Here is a 15,176-nt window from a genome sequence, read left to right as displayed (position 1 = left end):
CCAGAAGTGGACAACAGTCACATGTACACAATCTGTAAACGCACACCAGGCTGTGGCTGTGGAGAGGTGGGGTGGGAGGGGGAGCACAGGGCTTGAGTCAGTCATGGGGGTCTGCAAAGGCTCCCAGATGGAGCGACCTGGACGCTGTTCATTCCGGAGTAACTGGGAACAGAGGTGGGAGCGGCGGTGGCGAAAATCACAGGCAGAGGAAATGGGGCTGGACAGAGGGAAACCCACCGGAAGAGAGGCCAGGAGGAAGAATGGCCCCGGACCCCTGCCTTTCCTGGGCAGAGGACGCAGAGCCGTGCTGGGATGCGTGTCCTCAGAAGGGCGCAGAGCCCAGGGCATGGGGCGGCCAGGATACAGGACAGTCATGCGTGTGTCCTCCCAAATCCGCGTAGCAAAACTCTAAACCCTAGTGTGACGGCGCAGGAGGCGGGGCTTTGGGGAAGTGATGACGTCACGAGGGTGGCGCCCTTGGAAGAGGAGCCTCGAAGAGTTCCCTGGCTCTTTCTGCTCCCATGAGACCACAGGGAGAAGACGCCATGTGTGAGGCAGGAAACGGGTCCTGCGGGCGCCTTCAGCCCAGTCACTCCAGCTCCCAGAACTTTGAGAAGGCAATTTCTGGGACTGCACAGTATTGCCCTATCTAAGCCAGGGGAGGGGCCGGGACTGAGGGAAGAAGGCCCCCTGCAAGTGCGGCTGCTCCGAGGGAGCCTCCATCCTCACCAGTTATGAAAGATCCAGGCTTGGGGTTCAGGGCAGGCTCAGAGCAAGCAGGTGCTCCCCCTCCGCACACACACACAGGAAGTTGTGGGGCCCGTGGCCAGTGGAGCTGGCCCGTGCAGAGCTCTCCCTTTCTCACACAGCAGGCAGCGCACTTGGTGGCTCAAGGCATGATTCCACTTCTCAGGAATGCACAGCGAAGTCAGCGACTCTGCTGTCTGACTCCAGCAACCTGGCTCGCGGGGCCACCCCCGGAAGCTGCGGGCCACAGTGACCTAGCTGGGGACAGACACAAGACGGCTGGGGCAGACTGTTCCTGCCTCGCCCCTCCGCACACGGAGCTCCACCCATCTTCTCTCCTTGCTGACAGCCCCGAGCTTTCTCCTCTGCGGTTTTTGATCACTTCCAGGCAAACAGCACTTGGCCACACCGTGCTCGCCTCGGTCCCACGGGGCGGCATGCAGATCATCACCCACGTGAGGAAACCCACTCAAGTTCAACATCCGGGTCTTCACGCACGAGAGGAAAGCATGCTCAGAGACCGAGTGAGTCCGAGCCAAGAGCCCAGGACCCAGCTCTTTGCCCTTGACATTGAGGGGGGACAGGGAGGTGGGGACGGAGGAGCCTCGGGCGCCCCCTTAGCTGCCCTACCAGTGAGCGTGGGGCCTCAGACAAGGCTGGCCTCGGAGCAGACCCGCCAAGCCGTGTGCTCTGTGAGCGTTCATCCCCTCCCCGAGGACATGGAGAATCACTGGGTGTTCAAACAGGGGGATGCTAGTACACAAGACACAGGTAAGCACGCTCTGGTCCAGCACGTGCCCTCCCTGGGCCAGGGTCACCAGGCTGCCTGCCCCCCACCCCAGCCCCCACTCTGGACTGCTTCCTGCAGCCTGTCAGTCTGCCACCATCTCAGCACCGGTGACAGTACCTGGAGTGAACGGATCTCCTGGAGGTGCCAGAGCCGGACTCAAACACTTCTGGCTGTGGCAGAGGAGCCTCCCCCACCCCCACCCCTCGGGGGCAGGACTCGAGACCCTCTGAGAAAACACAGCCAAGGACGGCCAACACGTGTGCCCGTGTCTTGCCCTGACACTGGTTTCTTCTGGTCTCTCAAGCGAGCCTGAACGCCCAGAGATAAGACCTGAGCAGGAGCACTGGCGACAAGCTCAGCCAGTGTCCCGTGGGAGAGATGTGGCTGCCACTAAATGTCACCGGCCAGGACGCCTGGTCCTTCAAGCCCGTGTGCCTGCTCTGAATCCCGAGCCTCTCACACCAGTGGCGGGGCGGGAGACAAGGCCGAACAGCCTTGCAGGGAAGTCACTCTGCCGAAGGTCCCAGAAGCCTGGAAACACACATGCCCTGTCTCCTCTGGATTTCAGTTTTGGGGAGCTCCCCTATGGGAGTGATTAGAACCCACCAAGGAGCAAGAACCCCGGGGACCCTGAGAAGCTTCCTACGTGGGCTTCTCCATCCAGGCAGAACTTTTTAAAGGGGCCTCTTCTGACTGTGGATGCAATGCCTGCATTTTGTGGATAACCGGGAGAGCGTGACAAGTACAAAGGGAGCCGACAAAACCACTACAAGCCCATAACCTCTGGGGATTTCTTTCCAGGGTGTGGATGCTGTTATCTTCCACGAATGTGTCGTACACAAACAGCAGGGAGCGTACTCTACAGTGTAATATCCTGATTTTATTTTTATTTTATTTTTTTTTTTTTTTTATTTTTGACAGGCAGAGTGGACAGTGAGAGAGAGACAGAGAGAGAAAGGTCTTCCTTTTGCCGTTGGTTCACCCTCCAATGGCCGCCGCTGCAGCCGGCGCACCGCGCTGATCCGATGGCAGGAGCCAGGAGCCAGGTGCTTTTTCCTGGTCTCCCATGGGGTGCAGGGCCCAAGCACCTGGGCCATCCTCCACTGCACTCCCTGGCCATAGCAGAGAGCTGGCCTGGAAGAGGGGCAACCGGGACAGAATCCGGCGCCCCGACCGGGACTAGAACCCGGTGTGCCGGCGCCGCAAGGTGGAGGATTAGCCTATTGAGCCACGGCGCCGGCCAATATCCTGATTTTAAAATATTGGTCAAGGGGAGGGAGTTCAACCTAAAAGTTAAGATGCCATTTGGGATGCCCACATCCCCCTGCTGGAGTGCCTGGGTTTCAGTCCCAGCTCTACGCTTAATTCCAGCTTCCTGCTAATGCACACCCTGGGGGGTAGCAGGTGACGGCTCCAGTGCTTGGGGTCCCTGCCACACACGAGCGAGACCCAGATGGAGTTCCTACCTCCTGGCTTCAGCCTGGCCCAGCCTTGGCTGTTGCAGGCATTGAAGGAGTGAACCAGTGGATGGGAGATATCTTGTAACAAATTTAAATGTTTTAAATAATAAACTATTTAACAGCTACAAGCATTTCCAGTGCTATGAAAAGTCTTCCCTAGCTGCCCAGGAGGCTGCCATGTGATAGATCATTCAGCCCTTTCTACACTGGACCTTTGTGGCTAATATTTCACTCTCTGGTTGCTGTGGTTTACATGTGGTTTGAATATTACCCTCAATGTCTCGGGTGTTGGAATTGCATCTCCGTGGCGAGGGAGTGAGATAGTGGGGGCCAATCCAAAGCCAGGAGCCAGGAGCTTCTTCCAGGTGTCCCATGCGGGTGCAGGGGCCCAAGCACCTGGGCCACCAGGAAGGGCTGGTTTTACAGAAATCGTAGCATCAGTAGGGATCCCCCTAGGAGCTCTGGGCTGCTCCGGGCTGCCTTTCCCTTCTTTGTGGTTCTGCCTCTGCAGCCCCAGGGGGCTCACTCACTGATGGCGCAGACTCCAGCCCTCCTGGCTGCCGAGTGGCAGAAGACAAACAGCTAGCAGATGGGAAGCACTACAGATGTCAGCTGTGACCCTGAGGACGGTGACCACCCAAATTATAACCAGGAGCATGGGAGAGGGACACAGCATAGGATGGAGAATCCGAAATAGTTTACTTGCCACAGCTTGTTTTCCAGGGGCTGTTCCAGGAAGGCTGATCTCCAACATGGAATTTGGCAGGGCCCAGACCACTGGTCAACCAGGGGAAGCTGCCAGAGACCGGTCTAGAGGCGGGCATTGGGCACAGCAGCTAAGACACTGCCTGGGACACCCATATCCCGTATCAGAGTGCCTGGGTTCATTTCCTGCCTTCCCATCCAGCTTCCTGCTAATACCCTGGGAGGCAGCAAGTGATGGCTCAGGCCTTGTCACCCATGTAGGTGACCGGATAGAGTTATGGGCTCCTGGGTATGGCCTGGCCCGGCCTTGGCTGTTGTCGGCATTTGCAGAATGAGCTAGAAGGTAGAAATCAGCACCCCCCTCTCTTTAAATATTTATTTATTTATTTGATAGGCAGAGTTACAGAGAAGCAGAAGCAGAGAGAGAGAGAGTCTTCCATCCGCTGGTTCACTCCCCAAATGGCTGCAATGGCCAGAGTTGAGCTGTCCGAAGCCAGGAGCCAGGAGCTTCTTCTGGGTCTCCCACATGGGTGCAGGGGCCCAAGCACTTGGGCCATCTTCCACTGCTTTCCCAGGTCACAGCAGAGAGTTGGATCAGAAGTGGAGCAGCCAGGACTAGAACTGGCACCCATATGGGATGCCGGCACTGCAGGTGGGGCTTTACCTGCTATGCTACAGCGCCAGCCTCAACACAGTTTCTCTTTAGGGAACTAAACCTTCCCACAGCCTCCTTGTTCCAAGCAAGCAAAGCTTTCCTTCGAGCACCTCCCGCTGGGGGCTGGTTATCGGGCAGCGCTCCAGGCACACAGACCCCTCATGTCTGCTGACAAAATGACCAGAGCCCAGAGGCAGAGACGGAGGGACACAGGCGGGTCTGGGCCCCTGGCCCCCAGCAGGAGGTCCCAGCACCTGCATCTCCTTCGGACCTGGCACCTGTTAAAGAAACATCTAAACGCACTGCCAAATGTCTGCTTACCCCGGTCTGCCGAAGGAGGTTTGCATATTTGCGTTTGTGAATTGTTTCAGCGTGGGTTTAGACAAACATTGAGGCCAATGTCAACAGTCCCGCTGGGGAAACGTGGAGGAAGTACGATCAGGTGATAACAGACGGAGCTCAAGGCACAGAAATGCTTCCACCAAGGCCCAAAGGCTCTGCAGGGGACAGGGCTGTGCCTGCCTGCCTCCTCCTCCCCCTCTTCCCTCTCTCCCTCTCTCCTTCTCTCCCTCTCTCCCTCCCTCTCCCTCTGTCTCTATCTCTACTTCTCTCCCTCTTAATTTGCATTGCACTGTCCTGCTTTCTCAAATACATGCAGACAAGCCTTATTTCCCTAGAGCCCAATGTCAAGTTCAGTTGTTTGGCTTGTAGCATTACCTGCTCCATGAGGCTGGGGGCAACTGCCATAGCCTTGGTTCGCTCACACCGTAGGGAAGAGGAGCTTGCTGGCCTAGCTCCTGGCTCCGCCCAGAGGCCCAGCTCACTTCCAGTCTACAGCATTTGTCTGTCCTTCGTGATGGAAACCAGCATGTGTCTTCACGGGACAGTTACCCTGGAGCAAACTCTATGCTGGCTGCTCGGGGTGGGGGGCAGGCATAAAGCCCAGTGCCATTGCTAGAGAGACTTACAGCCAGGTAGAAAGACACAGAGACACCTTTTCACTTTCTAAGCTGTAAGACCCTCTCCGTGCCCAGCAGACACGTGGAGGAGGGCTCTGGGGGATGAAGATGAGAACCAAGGCAGCCAGGGGAATTTTCAGAGAGGGTAAACTTACAGTTGGAAAGAGCACTGGGATGCCATAGGCATCAAAGTGGGAAAAGCCTGACATATTTGAGGAACTGAAATAAGGAAGCATTGGGACTCCATCCTATAGATGGTGAGGACCACCAAATAAATGGTAAGAGTCAAGGACCAGGGCTGGCGCTGTGGCGCAGTGAGTTAACACCCTGGACTGAAGCACCAGCATCCCATATGGGCGCCAGTTCAAGACCCGGCTGCTCCTCTTCCGATCCAGCTCTCTGCTGTGGCCTAGGAAAGCAGTAGAAGATAGCCTAAGTCCTTGGGCCCCTGCACCCAACTGGGAGACCCGGAAGAAGCTCCTGGCTCCTGGCTTCAGATCGGCACAGCTTCAGCCATTGCAGCCAAATGGGGAATGAACCACCAGATGGAAGACCTCTCTCTCTCTCTCCTCTCTCTCTCTCTCTCTCTGCCTCTCCTCTCTCTCTATAACTCTGACTTTCAAATAAATAAATAAACCTTTAAAAAGAGAGAGAGAGAGTCAAGCTGGGGCAGGCAGAGATACCACCAAGGGAAGTTCTTCTGATGGTCCAAGCAAAAGGAACAAGAATGAATGAGATGCTCTTAACCAGACAATGAGGTGGTTCCAGATAGGACTAACCAAGATGGGAAAATCCAGCGGGAATCTGAGATAAAGCCACTTGGTCTTGGACTTACACTTGAGATTCATGTGGGACACCCCTTAGAGAGGCCCAGGGGCAGACAGTGGAGACGGGAGGAGGTGTGTACCTAGGGACCCTCAGCTAAGCCATGGGCAACCACTTGTGTGACACACAGAAGCCAGGGCAGATTCATGAAGAACCCAGCTGTGAGGGACAGAGGAGCCTGTGGAGGAGCAGCCGGAGTTAGGAGGAGTAGGCTGGGATCATGCTGGGCACACCAATGGGAGAGGGAATTCCAGGGCTATGGCTCCAAGCACAACACTCTACGAAGAGGCAGGAGGGTGGGAAGCCGCAGCTTGTGCTGATAACCGTGCCGTGTTGTGATTTCAGCAAGAACAGTTCCACCGTGGAAGTCAAAACACCCATCTGTTGAGAAGCAGAGTGGAGGCCATGAGGGTAAAACTCCCATGGGGGCAGGAAAGGGGCTCCCCAGTCAAGGGATGGATTGGCCCAAAGTGGGACTGAGCTGGCAGGGGCCGTGGCATCAACATATTCTCAGGGAGACAGAGAGGGAAGATGTCTTTGCAGGAGCCTGGGGGTGGTGACATCAGGAGCTGTGGGACTGAAGCGCCCCAGAGGAGTTGTTCCCAAGTGCTCTAGCAAGTAGGTCCCCCCCACCCGCCGGGCTCACATCCATTGATGCTCCCCTGCCGATGCATTCCAGGCGAGGCAGGAGCAGCCGAGAGCCCCAGAGAGAAGCTGCCTGGGAAGAGTCAGCACTGAACTGACGACTGGGAGACCAGGGCAGCGTCACAGCAGGCAAGGCTGGAGGGGGGGCCGACAGAGCAGGTGGCTGTGCCGCCATGCAGGTCTCTGCACATCACATGCTTTTTTCCCTCCACATTCTGGGCTTGCTACCTCGCACCTTGAGCCTACCAGTACTGGCCTTAAGCACCTAAACTCTTTGCACAAGCAAGGGATAATTACTTGGCGGTCTGCACTGCCGGCTGGGACAGGGTGCAGCAGGGGAGGGCCCCAGAGGTAAGCTCAGGATCAAAGTGTGTTGATCCATTCCAGGACTGTGCACAGGGGTCAGGCTGGGAGCCGGTGCTAAGACGCAGTGAGATCAAGTCCTGGCTGCTCCACTTCTGATCCAGCTCCCTGCTAATGTGTCTGGGAAAGCAGCAGAAGATGGCCCAGATGCTTGGGCCCCTGCCACCCATGTGAGAGACCTAGACGGAGTTTCAGGCTCCTGGCTTTGGCCTGGCCCAGTGCCAGCTGTTGCCATCTGAGGAGCAAGTCAGCAAATGAAAGATCTCTCTTTCTCTCTCTCTCTCCCTCTCTCTTTGTAACTCTGCCTTTCAAATAAATAAAATAAAGCCTTCTAAACAAAAACAAGGGGCCAGGCTGGCTGATGTTGGATTCCAGGTCAGTGACCCCAAAGCTTGGACTCACACCATCAGAGAAGCAGATGGTGTTGAGTTCTCAGCTGGTGGGAACAGGGCTCGGGATCCAACCACAGTGTGGTGTGGCCCAGCTCAGGCAAGCGCCCTGCTCTTTCAGCTTCACACGCGTGGCCAGGGCACTGCAGGCCACTCCAGCCCGGTCAGGGTTCCAGCCTGTGATGTGGCACTCTCTTCCGATTCAGCCATAGCCGGCTTCCCTGGAGCCCTGCATGCAATCAGTTTCTCTGTGATGCAGGCTGTAGAAAACAGGGAAGCCACCCAAGCAGCTGCAGGTAAATCAGTCACAAGCAACTGTATCATTCCCTCAGCCACGAACGCATGGTGAGCGACCTCACCACGGTCCAAGGCAGCTTCCCAAGCCTCAAGCCCTAACCATGGCACATGCCGCTTGAGGGCACAGTCAGACTGCTCAGCCTGGGATGCAAGGCCTCCTACAATGTGGCTCCTCTCCTTTTCAACCCACCCCCAGCCCCAAATGCCCTGCATGTGCTCCCTGTGGGGTCCTCACACTGTGTCAGGAGCCCTCCCACCCCCAGCTGTTGCTCAGGACACATCCTCTGTCTCTTCCCAGCCTGCCTGCCTCCCACACTCTGGAGAAGACTAGCCCCTCCCACCCGGGCTGACTCTGATTCTGCACTCATTGCTACACATGGCAGTTGGTTTGGGGCTGTACATCTGTGATGGGTCACCATCACATCATGTACAGGGGAGGTGCCAAGAAATACTGAGGTCAAAGTACACAAGCCACATACACTGCCCCCCAAAGCTCAGGTCTGCCACAGGCGGTAGATCTTATAGATGGAGAAAACCCAGGCACTGAGGATGAGAACTGAGGGGCCAACACACCAGGAGCCCAGAGGGCACTCTGGTTCACTGGCACAAAGGAGCAATGTGCCCCCTGAGCACTGGAGGTAAAGATGGTACTATAGCAGCACTGTCCAACAGAAATAACAGGAAGCACAAGAATCATTTTAAAGTTTCTAGTAGAAGACTAGCCAAACCTGGGGGAACATCAACAGGCACATACATAATAAAGGATTGTTTCCCAAAATATACAAAAAACTCCTAAAATTCAACAACAAGAAAACAAGCAACCCAACTGAGAAATGGGCAAAAGACCTGAGCAGACACCTCATCAAAGACAACACACAGATGACAGATGAGCGTATGAAACAATGGTCTACACCATATATCACTAGGGAATAGCAACACAACAATGAGCAGACTCATTACAACAGCCTAAATCCAGAACACTGACAACCTCAAATGCTGGAGAGGATGTGGAGCAGGGGGAACATAGAACAGCGCAGCTGCTGGAGAAGACAGTTTGGCAGTGCTTTCCAAACTCAGTACGCTTCTGCCATGGGATCCAGCAACCTCACTCCTGGTTATCTGTGCAAAGGAGTTGAAATTTGTATCTACACAAAGCCTGCACCCAGATGTGTTTAGCAGCTACATCATAATGGCCAAAACTGGGAAGTCACTAAGACAGCTTCCATAGGTGAACGGCTACACTGTGGTCCATGCAGACAATGCAATAACACTCACCACTAAAAAGAAATGCCTTAATAAGCCACGAAAAAATATGGAGAGACTTAAATGGACATACATCATTCCACATGTGTGATACCATATGGTGGACATACATCACTCTGCATTTGCCCAAACCCATGGAGTGTACAACACCAGGCCGACCTCCAATGTAAACTAGGGTATTTTGAGTGACAATGATGCATCAAAGAGACTATAGCACATGTGCGTTCTGGTGGAGGATGTGATGGGGGGGGGGCTATGCATGTGGGAGGCTTGGGATATATGGGAAATCTGTACTTTCTACACAATTTTCTGTGAATCTAAAGCTACTCTAAAAAATAATGTCTATTTTTATTTTAAAGTTAAAAAGGGGAATGGCATGGGAAGCAGTGGTTAAGCCACCATCTGTGACACCAGCATCCCATATCAGAGCACCAGGTTAAGTTGCAGCTGCTCTGCTTCCAATCCAGCCTTCTGGAAGGCACCTGAGAAGGCAATGGGTAATGACCCAAGCACTTGGGTCTCTGTCACCCACATGGAGACCAGGATGGAGTTCCAGGCTTCTGGCTTCAGCCTGGCCCAGCCCTGCCTGTTGTAGCCATTTGGAGAGTGAACCAGTGAATGTCTCCCCCCACCCCACCTCTGTCCTTCAAATAAATAAGAAAGCAAAAAGAAATGGTTGGCATTAACCCTCATACTTTAACCCAATGTATGTAGAATATTGCTGTGTCAACATACAATCAATATTTTTAAATTACTAATGAGCCATTTCAGCTTCCTTGGGAGTGGGTGGCTATCTTCCAAAATCCAGTGAGTCCCTTACACCAGCACATCTCACTCTGTTCTGGCCACCATGCAGGTGCTCAGTGGCCAGAGGAGGCTGGTGGTCTCCATGCCATACAGCTCCAAGACACATCCTCCATGGGGTCCAAAGGCCCAGCTCCTGGCACTGCTCAGGGCAGGGAGCGTTGATGCCAAATTCCAGCCAAACAGCAAGGGATGCGATAAGCCCAGAAGCTGCTGACCCTAACAGGTGCCGCAGTAGCCTGGCTACAGGACCTCCCAGGGTTCAGATCCGAGAACAGAGCTCAGAGAAGAAATGTCCAAGCAAGTCCTCCCCCAGTCACCAGCCATCCTCAGAGTGCCCCACAGCCCAGGAAATACAACGGATGCCTGAGAAAGTCAAGGGGGCCCAGAGCCCACCCCTGGAAGAATGCAGCCAATGAGAGACCAGCTTGTCTAGAAAGTGACACATCCCAGCTGCCCCAGGGCCCTGAAGAGAATGGTCCAGCCTCTGTGGCTGGGGAACAACAGGTGCCAGGTGCAGGCCCAAGTCTCCCACCTGCTGCAGGTTATATGAGCTGAAGAGGTGGGGTCAGTCCATAAAACACAGGTATTTGAGGAGACCTTCTCTTTGGGAACTTCTTTGTAGGTCCACCACCCACACTTAGAGTCATAAAACCCAGGAGGAGGTGCAAAATGGCTTTTTACAAGGTGGCACAGGCTGCCGGCCGCGGCAGAGCTCATGACCCGGCAAGCGAGATACGGCTATCGCAGGATTTGGCTGGGAGGTTGGAGCTTTGTTCTGAATACGTGCCCTCTTTCCAGTACGGTTTCCTTGGCAGTAAAAAGAATGACTAATCAGATGCCCCATTAACAGCTTTATGAATGAAAGAATGTGTATTTCAAGAGCGCTTTGAGCTGGCACGCAGTTACACTGATAAACCGCTTTCAGAGTCGAGGGAATGAGTTTCCAGTGAACAGTGGCATTTAACGACACGAAACCGCAAGTCTGCGATTCCAGAGCCACACGCTCGCTGGTTCCTTGGCAAGTTCACCCTGCAGATGCCGGCCCGCCTGCCCAGGGTAGGAAGCAGCCGGCTGCTGTTGGCGAAGCAGCCCCCCTCCCAGCATCTTCTCTGGCCCCAGGAGCCCCAGTCTGGTCTACAGCTGCAATTGCAACTTTTGTGAGACCTCTCTGAACCTTGAAAAGACAGCCTGGGGGGATGGGGAGGTGAGCAGCACTGTGGCGTAGTGGGCTAAGCCTCCGCCTGCAGCGCCAGAATCCCATATGGGCACCAGTTCATGTCCCGGCTGCACCACTTCCACTATGGCCTGGGAAAGCACTAGAAGATGGCCCAAGTGCTGGGACCCTTGCACCCACATGAGAGACCCAGAAGCAGCTCCTGGCTCCTGGCTTCAGATCGACAGAAGTCTGGGGAGTGAACCAGCAAATGAAAGACTTCTCTCTCTGCCTCTGCCTCTGCCTCTCTCTGTAACTCTACCTCTCAAATAAATAAATAAAATCTTAAAAAAAAAAAAAAAAAGCCTGGGGAGAAACCCACTGCCAGGCCAGGCCGGGCTGAGGGTCTTGCCATGAGGGGATGTCTTTCCAAGCCAAGGTGACCCACTTTAGAATAGATGACCACTGCGCTCATTCCTCCACCTCCTGAGATTCTCTCTCTGGGAAGGTGCAGGTGTTAGCATCGTCTCAAGCACCAGTCCATTCCCGCAGGTAACGAGTCCTACCGGGACTCCTGCCTTCCAGCTCCTTGGAGTGGCCTGACCTGGAAGCTGCTCCTGACTCCCTAAAGGAGCAAAGCTGCAGCACCCAGGTGAACGGCAGCTTACCTGGCGTCCTGTCTGGCCTCGGCCTCTCTGTTGCCTTGTCCACCCGCATCTCCCCACTGTTCCACAGTGCAGCTTGGTTGCCATCCTCAGGGTCCTCGCGCCAGGTTCAATTCTGGGAACTGGGCGTCTTCTGGCCCACTGCCCAGCTCCAGGTCAGCCCACACCCCGTCAGCATGGCTGGGTCAGGCCTTAGCATTGCATGGAGCTCCACACTCAAAGGTCTGACCGTCTTGGTCCATTCCAGATGCTGTAGCAAAACACCATAGACTGGGGCCGGCGCTGTGGCATCGTGGACGAAATCATTTCACCTCTGTGTGCCTCAGTACCTTCATCAGCCTCCTCTTGGGATTTGGGGGAAGCTGTGCATGTAGGGGATCTGGCGTTTGGGGGCACTAAATACATGGAGTGATTACAAGTGAGTCACCAGAAACCAAGACGCTGTGGAAGCAGCGCAAAGCTGCACAGCCAGCTAACAGGAGCTGTTCAATACAGGACCAAATCCCAAGAGCAGAAGTGGAGGCCTGCTCTCCACGAAGCGAGGCCGGAGTTTGGCTCTTGCTAAGTTCTAAATGCACTGACACGGGGCCGGCGCCAGGGCTCATTTGGTTAATCCTCCACCTGTGGCGCTGGCATCCTATATGGACGCTGGGTTCTAGTCTCGGTCGCTCCTCTTCCAGTCTAGCTCTCTGCTGTGGCCCGGGAGGGCAGTGAAGGATGGCCCAAGTGCTTGGGCGGGCCCCTGCACCCGCATCCTGGGAGACCAGGAAGAAGGTCCTGGCTCCTGGCTTCAGATCAGTGCAGCGCCAGCCATGGTGGCCATTTGGGGAGTGAACCAACGGAAGAAAGACCTTTCTCTCTGTCTTTCTCTCTCACTGTCTATAACTCTACCTGTCAAATAAATAAATAAAAATAATAATAATAATAATAAATGCACTGACACCACAGATGTCTCCTTTGTAACACCAGTGGTCAGACACTTGCCTGAGAGTTAGAGAATAACACTGCCTTCATGGGGTTTACACTCCAATAAGGGGGGTGGGGCATCTAAGGACATTGACATGTCAGGCGATGCTAAACGTGACACTTCAAGTCCCAAATTCATGTGTTCTTGGTACCTGGAGGTGGGCCAGGCATGGGGCACTGAGAAGTCACACACAGGAGTGTCAAGGAGAGGGGAGGGACCACCTGCCAAGTTCAGTGATGATCATGTCAGATAAGATGACCTGGCCTCCGCGACCTGGAGGTCACCAGTGACCACTGCACGAGCCACTGGGATGGACTGCTGGGGAGGGGAGGGAGGCAGAGACTTCAGGGGAACAACCCCTTAGAGGAGTCTGTGCATAAGGAACAAGGACCCCGAGCACCCGTGATGCAGGAGCCAGGGAGCCCCTCTACGTCAGGGGACGTTCAGGTTCCTCTTTGACCCCAGGGAGTCTCGTGGAGAATCTAGAAGGAGTTCTTAGGTAACTGTCTTCAGACGTAACCAGCGACTTTGATATGACTTCTTCATTCAGCAACAGTTTGCTGAGTGAGTGCCGGCTCTATGCAAAGCATGGGGCACACTAAGGTGGGGTCTCGTGGGCTTTGCTCTCGGGGGATCATGGCCTTGCGGGGTGGTGGATGTCTCCATGCGGAGCCACTCCAGGGCAACAGGGCAGGCTCCCCTGCACGTCACTTTGTGTCAGCACAGTGCACGCACAAATGAAAGATCCATGGGAGGTGGAATTGTTTCAGTCTTGTCCACCACATACCTAACACTTAGTATCTGTGGGGGAATGCAATACGGAATGGTACCATTTGAGTTGTGTTTCGAAGGCAGGATAGGATTCAGATTCACACAGACGGGCAGGGGGAGCACTACCGACTGGCAGGGCATGAGTGGGGTACAGGGAGGAGGGAGCGGATGGAAGCGGAACAAGAGGATGGAAGAGCTTTCTCTCTCTCTCTTTCTCTCTCTCTGCCTCTCAGTAACCCGGCCTTTCAAATAAATAAATGAATCTAAGAAAGAAAGAAAGAAAGAAAGAAAGAAAGCAAGCATCTAAGCCTTTAGCCCATAATTCCACCCCCAGGGATCTCTCCCAAGGGACCTTTTCTAAGCACACAAGAGCTCTCCACATAGACATCCATCCCAGAATGGCATGCCAGGGGTCACGCGTGCACAAAAGGGAGGAGCAAGGACATGTCCGGTCACCAACTCTCAGCCCCATCCCACAGGGACAAAGTCCATACCACATACCACTTGTCACCATGTTGTTTTTCTGTTAAGAAGTTGAGCAAATTGGTATTTTAATTTCAATCTATGTGAATTTACTTTGACAGCCCCAACTCCACGTTGGGCTTGTTCTGAAAACACGGGCCGTAACCCAGCCACGTGGCCGACAGTGACCCTTGCCCCACCGACCCCGCCGGCTGACTGCCACGTCGGCCCTGTGTGCTGTGTGCGGGGGGGGATGGCGGGCTCTGACTTCGGGGAACTGAGAGAAGTGGGGCTAGGGATCCCAGGGCCTGCTCACATCTCAGACACATCCTGCTGTGACTGCACTCACAGGCGTGCCCCCCAGGGCTCTGCAGGAAGAGGCCCCCCCATCCCGTCCCTCCATTGCTCCACAGACCCGCACTGGTTCCCTCCCAGTGTTCCCTCCCATCTGTGCTTGAGTTATTTTCATACCTACTTTGGCCCACATTTGCTTATATTCCTTTTGCTTATATTTGATTAATAAGAGGATTATTTTTTGTCTTGTCATTTGATGAGAGAATAAAGAGCACACCCTTCTTGAAGAAATTAGATTCCTTGAGACAGAAACAGTCAGCAGGGGCCAGCGCTTTGGGGCAGTGGGTTAAGCCGCCAGCCATGACACCGGTGTCCCAAGTCAGAGCACTGATTCATGTCTCAGCTGCTCCGCTTCCCATCCTGCTCCCTGCTAATACACCCGGGAAAGCAGCAGACGGTGGCCCAAGTGCTTGGGCCCCTGCAACCCACATGGGAGACCCAAATGGAAATCCAGGCTCCTGGCTTCAGCCTGGCCCAGCCTGGTTGTAGCCATTTGTTGCGTCAACTAGCAGATGGAAGATTTCTTTCTCTCTCCTTGCACTTCCTGTCACTCTGCCTTTCAAATAAATAAATCTTTAAAAAAAAAATTGTTAAGGCTGGCATTGTGGCACTAGTAAAGCCAACACCTGCAACTCCAGCATCCCACACAGGTGCTGGTTCAAGTCCCGGCTGCTCTGCTTCCAATACAGCTCCCTGCTAATGCACCTGGGAAAGCAGCAGAGGATGGGCCAAGTGCATGGGCCCCTGCACCCATGTGGGAGACCCAGATGGAGCTCCTGGCTTCTGTTTGTCCCTGACCTGACCATGTAGCCATTTGAGTAGTGAACCAGCAGATGCACCATGGCCTTTTGAGTAAATAAATAAATCTTAAAAAATTTTTAAAAGCCTAGACTTAACTC

Source organism: Oryctolagus cuniculus, chromosome 15 (genome assembly GCF_964237555.1).
Source record: "Oryctolagus cuniculus chromosome 15, mOryCun1.1, whole genome shotgun sequence".
Taxonomy (NCBI): Eukaryota; Metazoa; Chordata; class Mammalia; order Lagomorpha; family Leporidae; genus Oryctolagus; species Oryctolagus cuniculus.
The sequence above is the reverse complement of the archived record's forward strand: the minus strand, read 5'-3'. Positions refer to the sequence as shown.